Source organism: Tupaia chinensis, unplaced genomic scaffold, assembly GCF_000334495.1.
Source record: "Tupaia chinensis unplaced genomic scaffold, TupChi_1.0 Scaffold000065_1, whole genome shotgun sequence".
NCBI lineage: Eukaryota > Metazoa > Chordata > Mammalia > Scandentia > Tupaiidae > Tupaia > Tupaia belangeri.
This window is the reverse complement of record NW_006159523.1, coordinates 56740-83315: the sequence shown is the minus strand read 5'-3', so window position 1 is coordinate 83315 and position 26576 is coordinate 56740.

The window sequence follows — 26576 nt, the reverse complement described above, 5'->3', positions numbered from 1 at the left end:
TTTTTCCTTCGGGGAAAAAAAGTATTAGATACATCAACAGAAATAACAAGGCTATTAACACCCCAAAATTTTTATGCTAAGAATTTTTAGCATATGCCACATAGTGTAAGAGCTAGGTAGGTCACAGGTTAATAAGTGAAAAATTGCCATTATAAATGTATTAAATTGCCATGTATTAATTTGGGGCATAGATGATTCCATTTTCTATGGTTAAACATTACACCATCTCTTATGATATCTTATTTCCTTATCAGTGGCACTTACCTAAATATTGCATTCTTTATTTCTGAAGATACATCAATGGCTTTAACTTGAGGGAGGAAGTTATTTGCAAGTGTCAATTGCTATTAGAATGTATAATAATTGAGCAAAGGGGCCAGCAGGTGGCATGGTGGTTAAGACACTGGACTCCCACATAGCCAACTGCAGTTCATGTCCCAGATTTAGTGGCTTGCTTTCTCACTTCACCTCCCTCTCTCCTGTAGTGAATGTTATGCCTTGTAGCAAATGAAAAAATAAAGTAATGATAAAATTAAGTAAATAATGCTTAGATAAATAAATGAGCATAATTTAGATAATAGCAAAGGGTATTTGGGTGAGCATGGACCCAATTATCAGTGCCTAACTCAAGATTGCAAGATGACCCAGTTTTTGACTCACACTCACAAAGAATTAGAGATGTGGACAAAAAGTGGGGATAGTAAAGTGGAGTTTTATTGAAAGAGAGGAAAGCTCCTGAGCAGGAAGTGGTCCTCATAAAGGGTTGTCGATGTGATGCTCTCGTAAGGGATTTTTAATTCCAGGCAGGGGGCATTTGTGTATAAATTTCCATTGTGGTGGAGGTCATATGCCAGGACGGTTAGGCTATTCTCCTAATTTAGGAGAGTACATATGTCATGAGACCCTCTTCATCAAGAAGCTTTGGGCCATAAAGACCATTGCCTTGCTCTCAGAAGACCAGTGTCTTAGAATACAGGAATTCTCAGAATAAGAAGCCTCAATTGTAAGCAGTGACAGCCTGAAAAAAGTTAACTATTTTAAGGATCTGTAAGCAGTTCCTTGAATGAATAAACTGTGCAAGCAATCTTTTTGTGAATGATTTCTAAGGAAAGCTGAAAGCTAGTGTGCAATTAATTTCTGGTGAGTGATTCTTAAAGACAATGGTGTCTCCTTTTTGTGAGCCTCTACCTGACCCTCATATGTGTTTTCTACCTCCTATCTAAATCACAATAATCACAAGACTCTAGCACACAACACAGAAAGTGAAGGCAAGCTCATTTTCAAACCTGCCCATGCAAACGTACAAACGTGGTTAAGAGAGGATGAGGATATCCCTGACTTCCCTGTGACAGACTCATTCCCTTCCCAGGGCCATGGAATGGTATATTTCTCAGACTGGGGAGAATTAGGGAGGAGGGTTCACATTTTAGTTTTCCCTTAGAAAAAAAAAAAATAAGTAAGTCAAAAATAACTCTTTATATCCCCTCCCCTTAAATAACATTTTGTTCATTGCGTGTATCCTGGTTCCTGTTCTGATCAATTCACGTGAATGGCTAAAGAGAGTGAGATCTGAGCTATATAAAAAAGAAAAATTGTTTTGCGGGGGACTGTTAACCAAGTTTGTCCTAATTTGTGTTAAAATTTTTTAATAAGTCTAAGCTTCTGAAAGCCAGAAGGTTGTAACTGCACAATAAACCTGTGTACCAGGGGAGTGCTATACCAGGAAAACTAATGTTGGACATACAGAATAAGAGTACAAGGAACAACCAAGAGACTGGCCAGCCGAATGGTAGGGACAAGTCCAGAGTTGAATGTTAACTTCCAGAGTTTAAATGGAAAGATCAGACCACAGCAACACTGCAAATTCAATAGAAGAGGGGTTAATTACGTGAATCCGAACTAGTGAAATAGATTTTTTTAATTTTTACTTTATACTAAAATATTACTGATTTTCTTCAATGCTTTGATTTACATATTTAAAGATTTTTTTGTCTTCTATTGAACTGTTGATTGGTTCATCTACCTACTATTTGAATTGAATCCTAACATTTTTCCTGACTTTAAGTTTTAAGCAAATTTCTCTTAACATTTTGATCTGTTAAAACTAAAACTTTTCTTAATTAAAAAAATGCATTAAAAAAGAAAGGAAGAAACACCTGAGTGCCCACAGACATATTTGTCATTCAGTCACTTTGAGGCCTTCCAGGTCTGACTCACCCAATAACTCTCAGTCTCCACTCTGAGGTCTCTTTACTTTGACTCTTCCATATATTGTCACCTTTTGTCCTCACAGTCCATCAGACATGTCCTTGCCTTTAACATAGTAGTTTTACATTTAGTCACTCCTATAACTGTCCTCTTCCCATGTCACAAAGGCTATCCCTCAAAGCAAATTCAGCTTAATGCACCCCAGTATTCTCTAGGCTGTTCCTTCCTAGTGTTCAGAGAGAACTGAGGTTCAGGTATTCTGACTCTGTGGCACGCCTTAGATCCAGATAGAAGGATAGACTCTTTTCCCTTTGTCTTTGCATAAGGGTGAAAAAGATCTGAATGTTGTCTCCCAGATTTTTGTACTGATTTTTCAAGCTTCATAAAATCCAATCCTGATGTATGATATAGGCTTGCTTTCTTGTGAAAGTATAATTATGTGTGTGCGTGTGTGTGTGTGTGTGTGTGTGTCTGTGTGTGTGTGTGCATGCGTGTGTACCAAGGATATCAGAAGCTTGATGCTCAGCAATAGATGTAAATATCGTTGGTGGAATATCCTTTCTATTACCTGATTGAGTGATTAAAGACTTGGTATTATCAATTTCTTTCTGTTAATTGTCCAATATATGTGGAAGTATCCATCCCACCAAGAGTCATTATAAGTGTCATTACAGCCTTGTAGTCTGGTTCCCTAAGACAAAGATGCATTTGGTTCCCTATAACATTGGATTCATCAGATATTTTATCAAAATTAACTTGATAATTGTTCATCATAATGACAACACATTCTGAAAATTACCAGCATATCATTACAATTAGCAAAGGGCAGTGTGTTTAAGTCCAAAGTCACAAACAAATCAATCCTAGAATCCCATATTTTAAAACTGAGCATCTTTGAATAATTTCTGGCACTTGGTATTATGTCAGTCGAGATTAAGAAAGGAAAACTGAAACTATATGTTATTTATGCAGAGAAGATGTTAATACCTGGAATTGTTCAAACAAGTATAAGGAACACTAAAACAGGTGAAATGAGAATAGTGAAAATAAAAATGACAGTAGCTACAGAAAGCATGTAACAATAGGGGTGCTGAAAGGAAGGATGTGAACATTATGTCTAGGAGATTTGAGGTTGAGGAGTCCTGAAGTGTCAGAACTTCTAGCATCTCAGAGGTACAGAGTAGATACAAAGTAGACACTCAAACTTCTAAGAGAGAGTTGCCAGTCAGGTGATAGAGCCTCGGAGAGGAAGGGGGGAGGGGGACAATTCTTGGAGTGGGAATACAATCCTGGAACCTGGAAACACTGCTGTTGTAATCAACTGGTGCCCTCTGGGGAGACTGCAGGAAGGGACTGCTGGGAGAATTAAGCAGAGCAAAAGCTAGTGAACAGAAAGGAGCAAGTCCCTTCTCTATCCTACTGCCTTCCTGTCTCCTCTACTCAAAGATACCAAGAGGAGGTGTGAGTGCCCAGTGAAGGGTCTTAGCACTGATATCGCCTTATAGGAATACAGATTGCAAAAAAGTTGGTCTCTTAAAGGTTAATATCCTTCGAAAGATAAAATAATCTAGTCTTAATGGAAGAAGGAAAATTTAGTCATGCAGCCCCAGTATTTTAATCCTATTAGTTTCCTATAATGGTTGACTCCAAGTCATTTCATAAGCCAAATATACCATTAGAAGATGCACTAAAATGAGACCGTAAATGTAGAAAGGAAAACATTTTTAACCGGCTGCAGCACTCTGCACTGAGTGGCAGTGGCTTCAGGGAAAGGGGATTCCATATGGCTTAATAACTACATGTTATCAAACCAGAAAGTACTGAGAATTTCTTGGTGGAATTTCCAACATGTATACACAGCATGCGTCCTAAGTGCTTTGTGTTTTCTAAATGATGTTTTCTTATTCAAATCTATTATATCACCATTTGTTGAACTGGGAGCTCCAATGTTCTTCACCAAAGAAGTCTGATAGTTTGGCCACAGAGAATAAATGTACTATAGGTATTTATTTATTTATTTATTTATTTTTACCATGCTTGTCAGCCATTCTCATATGCGTATGCTTTAATCCAGCACAGAACTAGGCAATGATAAAATCAGTAATAACTGACTCCATCTGTCCCACTGCTAGTTTTCTTTATGGCTGATTACATGTTGTCATCAACATTATTTTTATGTTTATTTTGTTTATTTTATATTTTTATAAGTAGATGACTGTGTCTAAAATTAATTATGCAAAAATGAGCCATCTACCTCTTTTCTATTCACAGCTCAGGAAATTTTAAATATTTTAGTTCCTTTCGAACTCTTTTACTCTGCCAGACTTGGTTAAGCTTTTTTCTCTGACTTACTGATTTTTCTCTAGATTTACTAAGTAAAAAGACAGTCACTAAATTAAACCATTTTTAAACCAGCAAATACAGAATGGAGATCCTGATGGCCTTCAGTGAGACTTCATGTATGAAACAGAAAAATAACACTAAGATGGTGGAGAGAATGAGAAGTACGTCGTACTTCTTTTAAACACCAATAGCTAGTGCTATGCTCTGTGTTACCTGCAAAGCTTAGACTGTAATTAAAGTTATGTTGAATCTCCTGAGTTTTTCTTCTTACCTGGGAGATAGGTCTCATTTCTAGTACTGAGTACATACGAAACCAAAATTCTGAAACGTTATGTCGTTAGATTTGCTTTATTGACTTTCCTATCAGGAACATTAGCCCCAAATCTTTCTTTCTTTTTTATTTCTCTCTCTTTTTTATTTTATTATATTTTTTTTGAGAGAGAGAGATTTTTGCTATAGGGCAAGTGTGCTGACCAAAAAGACAGAGCGAGAGAGAAAGCGAGGAAACAGGGCCACACCTCAATCCCCTCTCCTCCATTCTCCTCTCAGGATCTTGGGCAGGCAAGTACACATGTCTGGTATGAGTTTAAGCCACTGGGTCCTGGATTTGAACTGCAGTTGACTACATGGGAGTCCAGTGACATAGCCATTACACCAACTGCTGGCCCCGCATTAGCCCCGCATCTAAGACCTAGAAAGCCAGGGAGGGTGAGAAGTCAAAATAAATGGGCAACAGATATCATGTGAAAAGTACCATCCTGGAAGTTTAAGAGAATACACATGAGTGTGTTTGGGTGCGTGCCTGTGTGTGTGTGTGTGTGTGTGTGTGTTTGGGTGCGTGCGCGTGTGTGTGTGTGTGTGTGTGTGTGTGTGTGTGTGTGTGTGTGTGTGTGTGTGTGTGTGTGTGTTCCTCCCACTACAGACCTTTAACAGTTGGAGAAAATAAAGCAGACGTACTGAGAACAGGATGAGCAAGATTCAGATACCGGGCCATAGAACAGTGCCCACTGCACCCTGTAGCTGACAGATTTGGTAACTGATTCAATAAAAGCATAACTATTGAAAAATCTAGGTTTCTGTGTTACTATTTAAGGTGAAATTGAATGCCGACTGTTCGCACCTTTCACTATTCTGTGCACAGTGATTTCCGAGATAGGATCTAACTCTAAAGCCAAGCAAGTGGGTGGAAGGAACCATCATTATCTGTCACTAGTTTCAAGAATAAACTCTGATTGAGAGACTTCCCGCATAATTCAGTGATAAATCATAAATTTAAATGCAAAGCCCAAGAGCTTTTCCCCAAAACTTGGAATTAGTACCTGCTGCAGGTGAGACTCTTCTGAATGACACACTGCATTCGTCACACAACTAAAATGAGGAATGGAATAACCAGAAAAACCAACCAGCATTGCTACGTTTAAATCTACTAGGAAGAACTAGCCTCTTGGATAAGCTCTAGCAGGTCAACAAATCATTTCCTTCTTTAAACCTCATCAATAAAATATATCTATATGATAGTGAGTCATTGGATTAGTTACAGTTGAAATGTATACTGTGCCCGGATACGTAGGAAATATTTAATATATATTGTTTGTAAAAATTATTTTTCAATGATTACGAATTCACAAGGATGGTACATTGAGTTATCAAATGCTTCTTGTATTAATATATAAATACTTATATATTTCAGAAGAGATACACATTATGTTCATCGTGAAATGAACACAGGTTCACATAAAAGAAGTGCAATTAAGTATCATTTACCAAATCATAGGCAAAAAAAAAAATAAAACCACAGGTACCTCTTAGGAATCTACAGCATGTCCACGACGTGCTAGAACTCGGCATGGATTATGTCCTTTATAGCTTGCTTTCTTTCTTTTTTTTTAGCAATTTTTTGCCTTAGGGCATGTGCACTCACCACAGAGAGAGGAACAGAGTCATTGAGAGGGAAAGTGAGAAATCACTCCCTGGGGGGATGATCCCAGAACACACACAGGTGCCCAGTGTGAACTACAAGTCACCAGGTCTGAGACTCTAACTGCAGTCAGCCATGTGTGAGTCCAGTGAGGTAATCATTATACCATCTGCTGACCCCGTCCTTTACATCTTCTAATGAATACATACTGATTTTTACTTTAATATGCATGTAAAGGCTATTTAAATAACTGGTGCAAACTCAATCTAAACCATTTTTGATGGAGTTACAAAAGTCAACATCTTTCTCATGATTATATTGACTCCCACAATTTACTAAGAAAGTGTATGTAAAACACCTCTACTTCTGGAGCAATAAATTATAAATAATAACAGTAGTGATTATTTAAGCAAATATAAAAAGTAAAAATATATAGTCTTAGACCAACTTGAGGCAACTGGATCCCACATGGCCGACTGCCTGGTTGGAATCCTGGACTGGAAGCTCGAAGGACTTGCTGGGCATGTATCCACCTTGCTCCAAATCCCAAGAGGAGAAACGGTTTAGAAAGGATTGTAACATGGCTATTTCCCGGGGGATGGGGTGCTTTCTCACTCTCCCTTTCTCTTTCTCTCACCAGCAAGTACATGCGTGGGTTTTAGTAAAATTTAAAAATTAAAATGTTATCTCATTTGATCAATATTCACGCCTAAGTTTAGAGATTCTACACAGTAACTACCACCATCATTTTAACAAGTTACATAGCATTTTTAAAAAGCAAGATAGCAAATGAGTTGAATATTTGTTTTTCCTCATGCCTCCTCACTTTAAAGAAAAAAAATCATCTGGGAATATTATTCTATTTTTCTAAATATTGTTTGTATTTGTGTGTTTCCCAGGAACAGAAAAGAGAAGTTTCAATAGCATATCTGGGAGGTCTTTGAGGAACAATTTCTTTCACCTTCATGTTTGAGCAAGTCGGAACTGGAAGTAAGATTACACGCAAGGCCACTGCAACACCCAGAGGCCCTTGGAGGCAGTGTGAGGAACTGAGTCTGCTGTTCTCTCACACCTGTGAATAACATGATTACCAGGTCACAGATCTTCCAAGCTGATTTGGGGAATATTTTTTTAGTATTCTTGGCTATTTCAGAGTGAAATCTTTTCCGTATAAAACAGGACTTATATCAACGTTATCCTCTGAGAAAAACCAATCTGAACAAAAATCTTCTTAATGTTTTATACTCAAAATGGTAACTGGCTAATTTCTTTTTTTTTTTTTTTTTCCTGCCATAGGGTATGTGTGCTTGCCAGAGGGATATAGAAAGAAGGAACATGAGAAAGCACCCCTGGGGAGATGGCCATGCAATCCCTCCTCCATTATCCTTTGGGGATTTGGGGCACACATGCACATGAGCCTGGAGGGATTTTCAAGCTGGCGGGCCCAGATTTCAAACAACTGCTTGTGGAAGTTCAACACCTTAATAACCATGCCTCCTGTTGGCCCCATATTACTGGATAATCTTACATAGGAACTCAAAGTGTAATAATGAATCTGGTAGCAGAAATAAGTGCTTTTAATGAAAATGCCATTACCATGTAAAAATAAGTTATAATGATCATCTCAGTGTGTGTGTGTGTGTGTGTGTGTGTTTACTTTGAGCTAGAATATACAATATACCTATCATATTTTGGAGACTCTTATTCAGAGACAGCATCAATAAAAATAATTTCTCCAGTTTTTATGAAAAGCAATGTCATTTTTTCCAAAGTAAAGAATAGAGGTATAGGAGCCAGCAGGTGGCATAGTAGTTAAGGCATTGGCCTCCCACATGGTCAATAGCGGTTTGAGTCCCAGACTTGGTGGCTTGAAATTCACACTGGGTGTTTGTGCATGAGTGCTCAAAATCTCAAGAGAGGAATGGATGAGAACAGATTGTGACAAGCTCATCCCCCTCTGGGTCGTGATTTCTCGCTTTCTTTATCTATCTCTTCTCTCTGGCAAACACATGCGCCCCATAGCAAAATTCTCCCCCCCTCCACAAATAAACAAAGAATAGAGGTACACTTTCTGAGACAATAATTAGAAACTAGAAAAATATGAACACTATATAAACTTTGTTATATAGAACAATTATCATCTCTAAAAATTGGATTTGAGCATAAATAAACCAAATATAGTAGATATTTTAATGACAGGCTCTATAGTCAGATAACTTATGAATCTGCCATATTTAATTATTGTTTTTTCATTTAGAAAAAGGAGTGTTTTTCCACATATGCACTGATACACACATAAACATACACACTCAAATGAGCAAACTAACATCCAAAGTCACATTGTACTCTCACACACACACACTTTTAGAAAGTGTATAAGTAAATGCATCCACATATATACATATAAATACCTGGCGCCAATCTCTGTAAGTGCACATATATACATATAAGCATGTTTATACGTATATAAAAAGATAATTCATGAAAAATAAATTAAGTATCTGAATATTTTTACATTCATAACATGTTGGATATATTGGGTTAAATATAATATATTAAAATTAATTTCACCTGTTAAAAAATTCATATGGTCCTATAGAAATTTATTAAGCTAACACACACACACACGCACACTCACACCCTAGAGGAACAGACACATAAAGCAAATTAGCAACACAGGACCAGAACTGTCGGTGGGAGCCACTTGTGACAATGGAGGAGCAGAGCGACAGCAGACAATTTCAAGCCAGGTTTCACTGTGAAGTAAGGAAGTAGCTGCAGATGAAGGCTGGGCAATAATTCTGTGCAACTCAGAGCAGCAGTCTGGCATGTTGACAGCCAGCTACTGCCATTGGAGCCCTTTCTAACATGTCCCTTCAGAAGTGTGTGTGTATCTTTGAAAGACGAGATGAAGGCAAATCTCAAGAACCGCCTCACTGAATTGTGTGTTCCGCAGGGCCCAGTAGCCTCGCTGTGGGCTCGTTCACGGAGAGACACAAAAGAGAGAGAATTATTTGACTCCTTATTTACTGCAGCTCTGGATAGTCGATGGTGCAATGAGGATGGGGAATCTTAGAAAGCAGGATGAACAACATCAACCTGTATTTTATACCTTTTGCTCAGAGTTCTGGAGTCTGCTGTGAGAGGGGAAACAGCAGCTGAGAAATAACAGGTAATCACCTACTCGGATGCTTAAACTCATGTGTGATTCCCGGAAGTACTAGGAAAGAGAGCCTTGAAACGCAGTTCTCCAGTGCAATCTGTTTATTAATTTTAATTGGCCTGCATGAGTTCCTGAGGATTAGTAAAACGTGAGTATTTATAAAGATGTATTCTCAATAGTGGAGAAGACCACAAGTTGGATCCCAAACTGTGATTTCTCACCATAAATTAGTATGTTGAAGTGACTTTGTAAAATAAAAAGTCCTTATAGCAGCATAAATGTAGAAATCATCAACCTTTTGTCCATGTCACTGTGGTATGTTTCGATATAGTCATCTCTTATTATAAAAAGAAGCAAAGCTAGAAAGCTGCGTGGACACTTATGTAAATGACAGACTCTCCTAGAAGCAGCTCTATTACTGAAGACTCACTGTTAGCAGGTTTGTGACCGAATAATCTTGCATATTAAGTACTACTTTAAGAAAAGTACTACTTAAATCCTAGCATTTTGAAATGAATAAATTATGAAACATTGTTATAAATTAGTAAAAACGTCAATATGATCCTAGTATTTAAATTATCTTCAAAACATTCACTAAGAAACACGCTTTTGAAGAATATTTTGCTTTCTTTTCTGAATTCTCAAATGTCCAAAATTCTATAAATTTCCTAAAAATACGCTTATATCTAATTAGACAGGAATAACTGGTGTGTGTCAATGTGTAAACAAAGCAAAAACACAGCATCTTGCGAGGACTTTTGTGTTTGCCTACACACATGCACAGAAACATCAATTGTTACTTAATTTTTTTCCAATATTTTATTTTACAAAACTACATATAACATATAATTTACCATTTTAATCATTTCTAAATGTATGGTTTAGTGGTATTAAATATATTCATACAGTTGTACAACCATCACCACTACCCACCTCCATAACTCTTTTCGTCTTGTTAAATTGAAACTCTGTACCTATAAATCAGTAAGTCCCTATTCCTCGCTGCCTCCAGCCTGCTGACAACCACCATTCTAGTCTCTGTCACTGTGATTTTTGGCTACTCAAAGTAACTTGGGTAAGTGGAATCATACAGCATTCTTAATTCTCATGTGGTATTGCCTATAAACAGAGACAGATGACAATACCCCCTGATAAATATGAGCCACCAAATCCACAATTAATTCCACCATCATAGAACAGTGTGTTCTTAAGAGAAAACCAAGAACGTAGACACATTGTAATAAGTATAGAGGGGAAAGGAGATAAATTGTTTCAAAGTAAAATAGGTAGCTTTATCAGAAAATGGAAGAAACAACAAAAGATGGACTTGTGTGTGTGGCTAGTTGTTGAAAGCTTAAGGGGAAATTTACTTGATTTTCTATAGTTTAATAACACCACGCAAATAATGCAATGTTTAATAATCCTAAATACTTTTCAGTTTCAAACATGGACATGCTAATCTACGACTATAATCAAAAGAACAGTCTTTTCTTTTTTGTGACATAATGTGTAGCATTTTAACAAGTATCATCTACTCTAGAAATAGAACTGCCAGGCCAGCAAGTGGCAGGGTGGGTAAAGGTGCTGGACTTACATGTGGCAGACCACAGTTCAAGTCCCGAACCAGGAGCTTGGAACTCACAGTAGACTCAAGTGTGTGCATGCCCAAAATCCCAGGAGGAAAATGAAGCAGGGACCGTGATGTGGCCATCCCCCTGCCAAGTGATTTCTCACTTTTCCTCTCTTTGTCTCTCTCTGACAAGAGTACATGCCCTATGGCAAAAACTTAAAATAATAATAATAATAATGGAACTGCCAAATAAATATATTAAATTTCTTTCTTTTTCTTTAGAGAATGATTTTTGCTATAGGGTACATGTACTTGTCAGATAGACAGAGAGAGGCAAAGAGACAGAAAATGAGATATCACCCCAGGGGGGCAGTCATGCTGCAATCCCTTCTCCTCCATTCTCCTCTTGAAATCTTGGGCATGCACACACACACGCTTGGCATGAGTTTGAAATCCCCAGGTCCGGTACTCAGACTGTGGTCAACTCTGTGGGAGTCCAATGATGTAACCATCTCAGCATCTGCTGGTCCCTAGAAGCTGCTTTGGTTTATCTGCACATAATCAAGTTCTAGTTGATCTATAAATTAGAATGCTTATATTATATGCGAGATCAAAACATGAAGAAAGAATTACCCAGAGTCCCAGAATCCCTATGGGGAAAAGATTAATGAGGTATGGATAGAATAATTGTAGCACAATTCATAAAAATAGTCTGTTTTTTTCTTGGGTTAATGTAAATCTTTCTTCTTCATGAATATGAAGAGGTTTAGATAATATTTTCAGGGCATTAACTCGGGGTGCACATCTAATACCCATTGTCTATGATAACCGATTCCCTCGTCAATAGCCAGAGCTTATCTTTCTTCCCTCAGATTAATTACAGTTGTCATCGAAATCAAAATATTTTCACTTCTTGTACTGAAATCCAACGCTGTCGTACTTGGTGAATCTGCGTGGTGATGAAAGTCATATATATATATTTTAGTAGTTAATGGATTATAAGTTACTATTCCTTCTTTTCTTCCCATACTATCCTTCACTTGCATAGCACAGACATGCTCATTCTGTCGTATTGCATTTTACTGCAGTTCACAGTGTTTTCTACAAATTGAGGTTTGAGGCAGCCCTGCGTCATTTTATTTTTCCAGCAGCTCATGCTCGCTTAGTCTCTGTGCGTCTCATTTTGGTGTTTGCTCCATTTCAAACTTTTCTGCTATTGTTATACCTGATACGGTAATCTGTGATTGGTGATGTTACCACACCTGGACAAGACAGTGAACTTAATCAGTGAAGGGTCATGTACTCTGACTGCTTTAGTGATCAGATGTTCTTCCACCTCTTTCTCCCTGTCTTTGGGGCTCCCTATTTCCTGAGACAAAACAATTTTGCAATTAGGCCAATCTATTACCCCACTTAGGCCCCCAGATATTAAAGTGAAAGGAAGAGCCACCAGTTTCTTACTTCAAATCAAAACCTAGATATGAATAAGCTTCAATGGCAAAGACATGATGAGAGCCAAGAAGGCTGGAAGTTAGGCCTCTTTCACCATAAACGCAAAGGAAAATTTCTTGAAGGAAATTCCAGGTGCTAACCCAGCGAGCATGCTATGGCATACTTAATGAGCTACGGTGTAGTGTTAACAGAACTTGTATGTGTGCTGAGAAGCCAACGAAATTCGTGTCACTCACTTTATTTCAGTTTGCACTTTACTGTGGTGATCTGGAACTGAACTTGCAGTATCTCCAAGGTATGCCTCCATTCTTAATCAAGCCACCCTAACACCCTTATACAATGAAGAAGAATCTCATGATTCTGTATTCTGTGGTTACACATTTATCTGTGTCCAGGAAATATTTTCTTTGTTCTCATACAAAACATGTCTTAATGTTTTTCTTCATGGCAATTACCATACACATAAAAAGAAGTAACACAAAGCTGGCTATAAATAACTAGTGTTCTGTAGAATCCTGTTTCTTAGAAGGAGCAAATTACATTCAAATGGTCAAATGCTAGCCCTCTTTAGGGTATGTCAAATTGTCATAAATACGAGAATACATACATGCACTGAAAGTACACTATTTAGAGTAATCATTCCGTAATGCCTTTTTCATTAGTGTAAAAGTCAGTAACAATTAAACAAAAAGATAAAGAATGGAGGAAAGTGTTTTGGATGATTGTCACACTAAATACACTGCTTTAGCTAAATTTTTATGTAAGAACCGTTGATAGAATATAAACAAATCCATAGAAAGGATGAAAGTTCTTTCGTACATATGTGAAATGTAGTCCCTAAGTTCAAGAAATGATGCTAGGAATGACCGTTGTAAAATTCATGGAAGATCTGGAAAAGTTAGAACAGACACTTGTTACACCAGAGAAAATTGGAAGTGAATATTGCAGAAAAATCTGTCTTGGGGAATCAGGCACTGATGTAGTCGTAACACAACTAGACTCACATGGAAAAGGTCCTGGGCTCATGCCCTGGAACCTTCCCGAGCACCTTGGACACATACATGTGCACCTGCCATCTGGACCCGCCTAGACTGTGGAGGGACCACAGCATGAGGACCTTGCTGGGGATGCAGTCTTTGTCTCTCTGTCTGTCTTATGGAAGAAAGGAAAAAAACATATAAGAAAAGAACTCCCTTGAAACAACACAGTAGAGACTAAGGATATGCCAGTATGTAAGTAGAGTTTTCCGAGATTTCAGAGAGTGAGCAATCCATGATGTGCTGTGAAGTTCAGGTTGTTTACTTGTAATGGTGAGCCTGAACTAAAGCCATGTCCGGAAATATCATCCCAGCATCCCAAACTGATTTTACACCATTTCATCCCTCTGTGGTGAAGGAGATGTTCAATAATTGTTTGATTTTTTTTTTCTTTTTCTGGATGAATTGAACCATCTGCCTTAATAAAAACTACAGCCCTCACAATGGTTACAACAAAAATAGATTTTGTGTTTCTCAACTGGAATATTCTATATTCTCTATCTAGCGATTGAATTATGTGAGGATTTATCTTCTATTAAAAATATTATTGTGCATAGCATGCCAACATTGTCAGAGTGTAAAAAAAATAACAATTAAAACTAAAATTAGCTAACCCATCAGATAGCAAGGAAGCATTAGCTCTAGATCAGAGGAAAGGTAACTGTTCCATTATAATATACAATGGTCAAAAACAATAATAATAATAATATACAATGATCAGCAAGAACATTTTTGGATATTGTGGATGTCAATTTTAAAAATACCCCTGGAACCAGCAGAAGGTATAATGGTTACTTCACTTGATTCCCACATAGTCAACAGTAGTTTGAGTGTTGGACCCAGTGGCTTAAAACTCTACACCGGCCATATGTGCATACATGCCCAAAATCTCAAGAGGAGAATGGAGGAGAAGGGATTGTGGCAAGGCCACTCGGGGGGATGATTTTTTGTTTTCTGTCTCTCTGTCTCTCTCTGTCTCCAGTGAGCATATGTGCCCTATAGCAAAAATCTCTCTCTAAAAGAAAAAAAATAAATAACCCCTTTATCTTTGTTCAACTTTTGAAACAATTAGAGGGTAGAATAAGGGAACGAAGGTGAAAAAATGTTCATTTTATTCTGAAAAAAAGATACAGCAGATTGCTTATGGGGGGTAGAAAAATGGATTTTAAAAACACATGCTAAAATCGACCTCCAACTCTGAACTCCCTCCTAGAGTTCTGCTCTTTAAAGCTCACACAGAGCGAAATGGTAGATGCATGCTGCCTACAGGGAAACTGAGTCACAGGAAAAGGAAGAGGACAAGGATTTCTCTGGACACGCTCATCTTATGAACTGAGTAATTGATGGAAAAGCAAAAGCAGTGAGAATTACCCTTCAGAAATACTCCTCTGGGAAACCAGAGCAGTTGCAAAAGAGGATGCGTATGGTAGCAGTTACTTCTGTAGAATTGCTGAGAATAAATCGATTGATTCTTTTCTGATAGGTTCTCTGAGGTAAGAAGCAAAGGAGCCCTCGGAGCTAGAGTATGAAATTGTTGCTGTGGGTAGTTAGAGGGCAGGCAGGCTGGAGAGGCGTGGGCAGACTGACAACAGAATGTGGTGTTCAGTAAGAGAGTAGATGTTCCAGTGTTCTCACTACAAAAAATCAAGTACGTGAGGTAATACATATGCTTTTTTTGCTTGTTTATTTTATTTTATTATTTTTGAGAGGTTTTTGCTATCGGGCACGTGCACTCACCAGAAAGAGAGAGAGAGAGAGACAGAGAGACAGAAAATGAGAAATCCCTCCCGGGGGGAGGGGATGGCCACGCCGCAATCCCTTCTTCTCTGTTCTCCTCTCGGGATCTTGGGCATACACACACACGCACCTGGTGTGAGTTTAAGCTACCGGATCTGGGACTCGAACCATGGTCAACTACATGGGAGTCCAGTAACATAGCCATAAAGCCAACTACTAGTCTCGAGGTAATAATATGCTAATTAGCTTAATTTAACCATTTCACAATGTACACATATTTTAAAACCTCATGTTCCACACCATAAATATATACAATATTTATCAATTGAAAAGATTATTTAAAGTGGGGAAGACAAGAACATTTACCTTTAAGACTTTTTGCAAGGATTAATACAGCAGCCGAGTCTCATTTTAATGCTTTAGAAAGCTGGTGATAAGCAATAAACACAACGTGAAAAGCATTTGAAGGTCCAGGTGAAGTTAGAACTCTTGATTTATAATGGCACCAAATTAACTGGTCAAATACTTATTTTTAAGACAAAGAAAAGGAAAACTTTCAATTTATGGATAAAATGTTTACAGGAGTGTGTAGAGATACAAAGGGATATATTGTAGAAGTTCTCTCAGGAGAACAGTTGAAGTTTTAAGGGTCAGGTGACAGTGCAGGGGGAATGTGACTGGACTCCCATGAAGAAGGTTTTAGCTTTCATCCCAGGACTCCCCTGAGCATGCCAGGAGCATGTGTGTCTGTGATCAGGGCTAGTGGAAACAGAGTGACTCTGCTCAAAGACTCTGTTGGTGGCACTTGTCTCTCTATTTCTCTCGGGAGAAATAAAAATTTCACCTTTAGAAATCCTAATCAGTGCAGAATATTTTTACTCATATTTAGATGAATACATTTCTATTTGTGTGGCCTTTGTTCAGTTGCTACACCTTCTGCCACATTAATAAAATCAATTATATCCAATTTCTGTCTGGCTTTTAGAAAAGCTATTTGCAAGAATTCAAATTAGGGAAACAAAATCATACCACTTTGCTATTCAAAATTATAACAATATTGCAAGAATATTAAATTGCTAGAAATGGTAACACAAGAGGATTTAAACTAGCAACATTGTTACTTTCTTTTTAAAAAATAATTACTTTTTTAAATTTTATTATTATTATTATTATTGTCCAGAGAGAGAAAGAGAGGGAAAGTGAAAGAGCCAGACACCAGGTCTGGGACTTGAACCTCAGTTAACCATGTGGGAATTTACTGCATTAACCATCACGCCACTTGCCAGCCCCTATTGTTGCTTTTTCAACTGGCTTTAGCCAATTGTAATGGAAAAGTAATGTTTATAAAATTAATCAAGTTTTATCAGATTTTTATCAATCTATAAGTAATATAGTTGAGACAGACACACAGACAGAAAACTCCTGCCTTATTTCATATGCATTTAATTTTTTAAGACTATTTTTGCCCGGATCATATGAACGTTCTGTATGTAGGATTGTGTATTTTGAGAAAACATCGTCAGGTGATTTGACACATACTTTTGGTTAAGAATCATACCTCCTCAAATAACCGATACTACTACAATCCGAGAGTCAATACTGAAGAGAACCACACCATCAAGAAAACCAGAGGTTGGCAGATGGCTTGGAGTTTAGGGCACTGGATCCCACATAATCGACTGTGCACATCAAGTCCTGTACCTGGCAGCTTGAAACTCACACTGCGCATCTGTGCATGCATGCCCATAACTCTAAGAAAAGGAGGAGAAGGGATTACAACATGGTCAACCTCCCTGGGAGGTGATTTCTCACTTTATGTCTCTGTCTCTCTGGCTAGCCCTATAGCAAAAATCTGTCTCAGAAAAAAAATAAAACAAGAAAGAATACAGGTTAACAGGTAAGTCTCACTATAATGTAAGACATTGACAGAAATGTCCTTATGTTCATCAACAATTACAGTCACCTCTAGGTTTTAAGTATGTTACTGAGTTTCATTAAAGTACAAAACATTGGGTTGTCAGAAAAGTCATGACATTTGTTTCTGTTTATCTGTTATAAAAAATGTACTTCTCTTTTAGGAAAACCCAATAAACTTCATACCATATCAAAGATTTTTAAATGTATTTTCCAAAAAAGAGAAAAAAGCAATTTCTGTAACATTTCTTTAATCTCTAATTGCTGAATAATCACAATGCAGTTGATGGTTTCCAAGCTCCTATCTCTAAGATGCTCACAAGCTCCTGAAGCCCCACAGTCAATGCCACGATGAAAATGCAAAAGTCATTCATGGCTATAAAGGAATAAGTGATACCACTGAAATAGTGTCCATTCTGTTCCCTCAAGGCTCACTCCCTGCTATAAAACATAAAAAGGATATTATTACAGTGTACACATATTTTAAAACCTCATGTTCCACACCATAAATATATACAATATTTATCAATTGAAAAGATTATTTAAAGTGGGGAAGACAAGAACATTTACCTTTAAGACTTTTTGCAAGGATTAATACAGCAGCCGAGTCTCATTTTAATGCTTTAGAAAGCTGGTGATAAGCAATAAACACAACGTGAAAAGCATTTGAAGGTCCAGGTGAAGTTAGAACTCTTGATTTATAATGGCACCAAATTAACTGGTCAAATACTTATTTTTAAGACAAAGAAAAGGAAAACTTTCAATTTATGGATAAAATGTTTACAGGAGTGTGTAGAGATACAAAGGGATATATTGTAGAAGTTCTCTCAGGAGAACAGTTGAAGTTTTAAGGGTCAGGTGACAGTGCAGGGGGAATGTGACTGGACTCCCATGAAGAAGGTTTTAGCTTTCATCCCAGGACTCCCCTGAGCATGCCAGGAGCATGTGTGTCTGTGATCAGGGCTAGTGGAAACAGAGTGACTCTGCTCAAAGACTCTGTTGGTGGCACTTGTCTCTCTATTTCTCTCGGGAGAAATAAAAATTTCACCTTTAGAAATCCTAATCAGTGCAGAATATTTTAACTCATATTTAGATGAATACATTTCTATTTGTGTGGCCTTTGTTCAGTTGCTACACCTTCTGCCACATTAATAAAATCAATTATATCCAATTTCTGTCTGGCTTTTAGAAAAGCTATTTGCAAGAATTCAAATTAGGGAAACAAAATCATACCACTTTGCTATTCAAAATTATAACAATATTGCAAGAATATTAAATTGCTAGAAATGGTAACACAAGAGGATTTAAACTAGCAACATTGTTACTTTCTTTTTAAAAAATAATTACTTTTTTAAATTTTATTATTATTATTATTATTGTCCAGAGAGAGAAAGAGAGGGAAAGTGAAAGAGCCAGACACCAGGTCTGGGACTTGAACCTCAGTTAACCATGTGGGAATTTACTGCATTAACCATCACGCCACTTGCCAGCCCCTATTGTTGCTTTTTCAACTGGCTTTAGCCAATTGTAATGGAAAAGTAATGTTTATAAAATTAATCAAGTTTTATCAGATTTTTATCAATCTATAAGTAATATAGTTGAGACAGACACACAGACAGAAAACTCCTGCCTTATTTCATATGCATTTAATTTTTTAAGACTATTTTTGCCCGGATCATATGAACGTTCTGTATGTAGGATTGTGTATTTTGAGAAAACATCGTCAGGTGATTTGACACATACTTTTGGTTAAGAATCATACCTCCTCAAATAACCGATACTACTACAATCCGAGAGTCAATACTGAAGAGAACCACACCATCAAGAAAACCAGAGGTTGGCAGATGGCTTGGAGTTTAGGGCACTGGATCCCACATAATCGACTGTGCACATCAAGTCCTGTACCTGGCAGCTTGAAACTCACACTGCGCATCTGTGCATGCATGCCCATAACTCTAAGAAAAGGAGGAGAAGGGATTACAACATGGTCAACCTCCCTGGGAGGTGATTTCTCACTTTATGTCTCTGTCTCTCTGGCTAGCCCTATAGCAAAAATCTGTCTCAGAAAAAAAATAAAACAAGAAAGAATACAGGTTAACAGGTAAGTCTCACTATAATGTAAGACATTGACAGAAATGTCCTTATGTTCATCAACAATTACAGTCACCTCTAGGTTTTAAGTATGTTACTGAGTTTCATTAAAGTACAAAACATTGGGTTGTCAGAAAAGTCATGACATTTGTTTCTGTTTATCTGTTAAAAAATGTCATGACTTTTCTGACAACCCAATAAACTTCATACCATATCAAAGATTTTTAAATGTATTTTCCAAAAAAGAGAAAAAAGCAATTTCTGTAACATTTCTTTAATCTCTAATTGCTGAATAATCACAATGCAGTTGATGGTTTCCAAGCTCCTATCTCTAAGATGCTCACAAGCTCCTGAAGCCCCACAGTCAATGCCACGATGAAAATGCAAAAGTCATTCATGGCTATAAAGGAATAAGTGATACCACTGAAATAGTGTCCATTCTGTTCCCTCAAGGCTCACTCCCTGCTATAAAACATAAAAAGGATATTATTACAGTTTATTAGTGGCCATTTTCCACTTTAAAAGTTTAACACTGTCCAGATGAAACATCATGATAAACCTGCACCTGTAAAATCCGTCCACAAGGATAACTAAATTTTCTTTCATTATAATTCCCCTTTTCCACACATAAAAATAATGACTGCCAAACTATTCCAAGGGAAAACTTTAGCATGCTTTTAAATAGCATGTGCTATTTAAGTATTAAACGACCAACTTTTATAGGATATAATTAAGCCATTTTCTTTGTCGCTGACATTCTGACTCCACATAAAAGTAAAACTTGTGGATTTTACTTTTGAGCAATTTTATTTTTTTTTTCACAAATAGAGTCAAAATTTTCGTGGTAAGGAAGAAGCTGACATGGATAACTACTACTAGATAACTAAATAATAAAGATTCCATTTCAGGAAGATAATTGACTTCTTTGTAGAGCCAACCAACCAGGTGACAGGACACCGTCATGTGCTCAGACAGGTGAGCAAGTGTCATTTCCTACAGACATGATCTCGGACACATGAAGTCAGGTTTCTACAGCCTAAGTCCCTGCAATCAGATGAGGAACCCGGGGACCTCTCTGTGAGCCTAATATCCTCACACGTCTTAGGGAAACGAATTCCTCTCTCCTAGTCGCTAAGATGGTTTTAGACAATGAAAGAGGATCTGAGTTTTGCTATTCATTCTCATTTTAAATATTTGAGCTAAGTGGTGGAGTTGATTAGGGGATGGGGCATTTGATAAGCCATTAATGGAATAATCACACACCTATTTTAAAGACGATGATGTGTTTTAAGAGTTGCTACTCATTCCTTCCATGACACTCAAATGGGTCAAGTCCCTTCCTTTACCCTCCCTACCTCAGGCTATGTTAAAATGATAAAATGGGCCTTTATTGTTGTTGAATTATGTTTTGTTTTGGAAAGAAAGCACTGGAACGACAAAGCAATCTGTGGTATCACTTGACTCACCTAGCTGGACCTCCGTGTCAGAGAGGGAAGGCTTTGGTTTGGTTCTGGCCTAATCCAGGCATATTGGTCTCTGATTTCTTCTCTTTATTTCTATTTTTAGAAGCTGTAGTGCAATTAAGGTTTTTTTTATGATTATGATTATTATTTTTATTTTTACTATATACCACATGTGCTCACCAGAAACAGCAAGAGAGAGAAAAGGAAAACAAAAATTCACCCCTTGAGGGGCTGGCAATGTCACCAACCACTCTCCTCCACTGTCCTCTTGGTATTTTGGGCACACATGCACACGCACCTGTTGTGATTCTCAAGCCACCAAGTCCAGGACTTGAACTGTGAAGCTGGCCATGTGGGATCCAGCGCCTTAACCTCTATGCCTCCTGCTGGCTCATGTTCTCTCACTTCTTCACCTGGACCTTCCTCTGGGTGTTGGTTTCATCCTTAATTTGGCCTCTTTCATAAAAGTAAAATGACATAGTAATTCCTGATTTCCCATACACTAGACTTTTCCAAGGGGGAGAGACTTATTTTCTGTGGCTCACATTTTGAGACCAAAAATAATTCCTTCTTAGAAACTATCAGCAAAACTCCCTTAGAATCATATATGTGGGAATAGTGTCAAAGGGCAATTTCTGAACTAAGTTCTGGATCCAAGTGGCGGGCTTAACTCTGAGTCAATGAGACCTCATTCTTGGAACTGGTAATGGGCTTGGATGCCAGACTAGCTTCTTGAATAAAAGGCCAACAAACACCTACACAAAAATTATGTATCCTTGGGATGGGAAAAAAAATGCTTTTAATAATTGATTTTCTACTTGCAAAAAACTCTGAATAACAAATTTAAGGTGCCAGCAGATGGTGTAATGGTTATTCACTGGACTCTCACAGGGCAGACTGTGGCTTGAGTCCTGGACCCGGTGGCTTGAAACTCATAGTGAAAGTGTGTGCGTATTTGCCCGAGATCCAGGGAGGAAGACAGAGGAGGAGGGATTGCGGCATGGCCATCTCCCCAGGGGGATTATTTCTCAGTTTACCTCTCACTGTCTCAGTCTCTCTGTCTCTCTCTCTCTCTGGAGGTTACACACATACAAAGTAAAAACAAAAAAAAATCCTCTAAAAAAATTTTAAGAGACATATGACTTTAACAAATCACCATAGCATAAGTGAGATGTTACAATGTCAATATTTATGAAAATAGTTAAGATTTTTCAAACAACTAATATTATATTGAATTATAGTGAATTAGAGAAATATTTATATATATCAGTTGCTCATCAAGAAAGGAATGTGTGGGGTCAGTGTGGTGGCTAGGGCTGTGGGCTCTCATGTGATTGACTGCCATTGTGTCCCAGATCTGGCGACTTGAAACCCATGCTGGGTACATCTGTGAGTGTGCCCAAAATTCTGAGATGATAATGGAGAAGAGATTGCAGCATGCCCATCCCCTCTTTTTCTCCCTATGTATCTCTAGCAAGCACACACACCCTATAGCAAATGTCTCTCAAAAAAAAAAAAAAAAGAAAGGAGGAAAGAAAGAAACTTGTAACTTTAAGAGTTGCCATCAAAGCTGAAGAACTACATTGTGAGCAAATGGCACTTATTCCAGAAGTCAAGGGCAGTTCAACACAAGAAAATCAATAATATTGGGTCATCAGGAAAGTCACGATGTGTTTTTGCATAGAAAAATAAGTCATGGCTTTCCTGACAACCTAATACAAAACACCGTATTCATAGAATGAAAGAAAAAATCATCACATCAGCTAATGCAGAAGGTCTTCCCTCCTCTAGACCTTTCAATAAAAACTACTGACCCTACAAAATTAGAATAGAATAGAATTGCATCATATAACATAAAAATAGCAAAACATATCCCAGAATATTAACTAAGACATTTTCTCATAACTAGATAAAGTTACATTATGGAATATAAACATGATCTAATGTGTTCTTCAAACAGCAATCAATAGTCTAAAGAGGCTAAAGCAATGTGATTAATCCACATCTGCCTTGAGTCTTTGCAAAATAAAATAAAATTCTGGAATATTATATTGCAAATTCATTCATAATTCCCTCTTGCTCAAGCATGACAATACAAGTACTGCTTCCTACTCCTGATGTTAGAATTGCAAACTATTTTCAAAAGAGTGGGTATGGGGCTGGCAGGTGGAGAGGTCTTCACCTGGACTCCCACATGGCCGACCACAATTCAAGTTTCAGACCCAGTAGCTTGAAAATCATGCCAGGTGCTTTTGCATGTGTACCCAAAATCCTGAAAGGAGAATGAAGAAGAGGTTATAGTGTGGCCATTCCCCCACAGGGGATGATTTCTCACTTCCCCTCTCTCTGTCTCTATCTGTTGAACACATACACGGTTCAAGTCCCAGACACAGAGACTTGGAAATCACACTGGGCACGTGCCCAAAATTGTGAGAGGAGAATGGGGGAGAAGGAATTGTGGCATGGTCATCCCTCCAGGTGGTGATATCTCACTTTTTGACTCTCTGTGTCTTGGTGAGTGCATGCATCCTATAGGAAAAATATCTCTTAAAAATTTTAAAAAGTCCAGTTAAAAAGAGGTAAAATTGTACATGAAAATAACACATTAGGAAGAGATAGAAAACAAACAGTTTTACTCACTCACCATGAGTTCTAATCAGACCATAGTACTCTACTGAACATAAAGAAGTCTTCAAAAAAGTGAAACCATGTTAAAGTCACTGATTTAGCAATATATAGACTTTATGCTTTATAATGTTTTTGAATTTAACCTTCTTTAAATTCACTCCAAAGAAAGACTTAGTTACTTAACACACTGGATTTTTCCTGTTTTCTAGTTTTACACAATGACTAATATTTATAATAAATACATAAATGCGATATGAAACCAATGGAGATACCTGTCTATCAAATCATTGGCAAATTTGTCCTTAAACCTGCTTGTGTGTAAAATAGTTGAATCTGAATTTTTAGCCTTTTAGTTGGGAAATGTAATCCTGATATCAATTATTGATGTTACTATTAATATGTCAGGACTTAGGTCTGTCATTTTGTTATCCTTTCTTTTTCTCTAATTGTTTTGTGCTCTCTTCCTTCTGTTTATCTCCCTTTAGTCTTCCTGGTGAAGTGTTCCCTTAAGTATTTCCTGAAGAGTTGGTTTGGTTTGTTTATCTGGGTATGACTTTATTTCTCCTTCCCCTTTGAAGTATAATCTGGCTAGGAGTAATACTCTTGTATAAAATTGTTTTTCTTTCAGAATTTTAAATGTCTTCCCATTCTTTCCTTGGCTGATTGTTTTAGTTGAGAGGTTTGATGTTAATCTTGGCATTTCTCTATTGCTATTTTTAGAATATTATCTGATTTTTACCAGTTTGGCTATAGTGTGTCTTGGAAGGCTCATCTTACATTAATTACATCTATTATATTTGGTGTCCGTTGTATTTCCTGGATTTTGATGTTTGTATGTCTCTCTAGATTTGGAAAAATTTCAGCTAATATATCATAAAAGAGATCTTGTATGCTTTTTTATGGTTCTTCACCTTCTAGGATAACTATTATTGTGGCTATTTGGCCAGTTGATGTTGTCTAGGATTTCCTGTATTTTGTCATGATGTTTAATGGCTATCTATTCTTTTCAGTTACTTGGACTAAGTCAGATTTGTTTTTTTGTTGTTGTTTTTGTTTATTTTGTTTTGTTTCATTTCGTTTTTGAGATTTTTGCAGTAGGGCATTTGTTCTCACCAGAGAGACAGAGAAAGATAGAAAGACTGAAAGTGAGAAATCACCCCTCAGGGGGATGGCCACACTGCAATCCCTTTTCCTTCCTCTCAGGATTTTTGGGTTGCATGCATATGTGTCCAGCATGAATTTCAAGCCTAAACCTAAAACTTCCAAAGTGGATTCCACACTCCCACTCACATCCACAATAGAGGAGGGAAACTGGTACAGAGTTAACTCACACTACAGGGAAGTGCTGCCCGAAGGATCTGAACCCATTTAAGTCACTTGGCTCCCAGTAACACAATTAGGTATATTGCAGACTATACCACCTAGGCTGGGCTAAGTTTTTTATTCTTTGAGTGTATGCATGTGTGTGTGTGTGTGTGTGTGTGTGTGTGTGTGTGTGTGTGTATGAGAGAGGTGGAGGAATAGAGAGAGAGAAAGAGAGAGACAGGCTTCTCTAAGGAATCCTGCCCCAGCCTCAGTTAATCAGGACCACAGACATGTGGGCTACCTGGATTGTTTAGACAGATCTGGAAATCACATCTGACAGGTTGGTCCAGCTGTTACCTGCCTGTTGTGCCAAGACAGCCGGGCCACTCAAATTCTTAAGATCAACAATTTTTATTTTCTTGAAGTCGCCATATAAATGATAAACTGAAGGTACATTGATTTTGCTCATTAACACGATAAAAGGAAAGCAAGAGAATTTTGAAGCTGAACAAAATTATTTAAATGGGAAATTAAATATGAACTCAAAGTGTTGAGGGATATTAAATTATCCATGTTGTAGAGTTAAGCAATGTGAAATATAATCAGCAATCAATAAGATTCTGCATTAAACTGATGATCATAAATGGTACATAATAATGTTTTTAAATTGTTTTAAACTGTATCGTCTGTTCATTAAGATGAACTTGAATAACATGGATTCTGAAAATGAGAACCAAGACATAAAATATTTGGTTAATTTGGAGTAAAGTTAATCATAACTAAAGTCATGAAAGTTAATGTAAATGCTAACATTTTTAGTTAAAAAGAAAAAGATAAAAACAAGACTTGAACAAGTCCAGTCTACAAGGCTTATGCCACAATGAAGTAGAAATGGCTTCCAGAAATCAGAGGTGTCTTCTGACACTGAGAAACATATGAGAGTCATTTCATTTGACAGGATGATTTGTTCCATATTGCAGTTGAGGAAAATGATTAAAGACCTTTGACTCTGTTGACAAAGAGATTTTGAAAGTTTTTCAAATTTATTCAACTCCCTTATGAAGTCCTATAGGTGCTTTTTATAACTATCCACTGGATTTGTATACTCATAAAAAGAGCAACAACTTTCAAGTTAAGTCTTCCAAGATGCCTTAGTTTTTGCTGAATTTCCTACTCAACTTCAAAATTTCTATTGATCACTCTCATTGATAATAATGTTGATGCCTTTAAAAATAAATAAATATGTTGTATTTCAAAAGAATGCTCTCTGCCTCCCGTTTTCCACCTCCTTCTCCTTCTCTTCCTGCTTGTAAAATATTCCTGTATATGCAGGATGAAATTACTGTTATCCATTGTTTCATGACACACTGTCATTATAAGTCCACAGATGGTGTCCTTCCCTCCCTCTCTCTTTTTTCCCTTTTCTTCTTTCCTTCCATTGTTTAAATTACTATGAAAAATATCTGGAGCTCATTACCTTACCCAATACTAGGGATGCTGACTTATCTCTGATTTCTTTTATTTTGCCATTCTCTTTACTTCTTCATTCTTTAAAGAGTACTTAAAGAAAAGAGGGAATAAGAAAAATAAAAAGTACATTTGGGCAAATATCAGAAGAAGACCTTTAGAATAAGGCTGAGATAGGGTAAATGAAGAGGAAGAAGTGGAATAGAATCAGAACAGCAAGGACAGGATGAGCAAAGAAACAAGGAGGGAGATTTCCTTTTCCATCTCTCAGCTAGCTCTC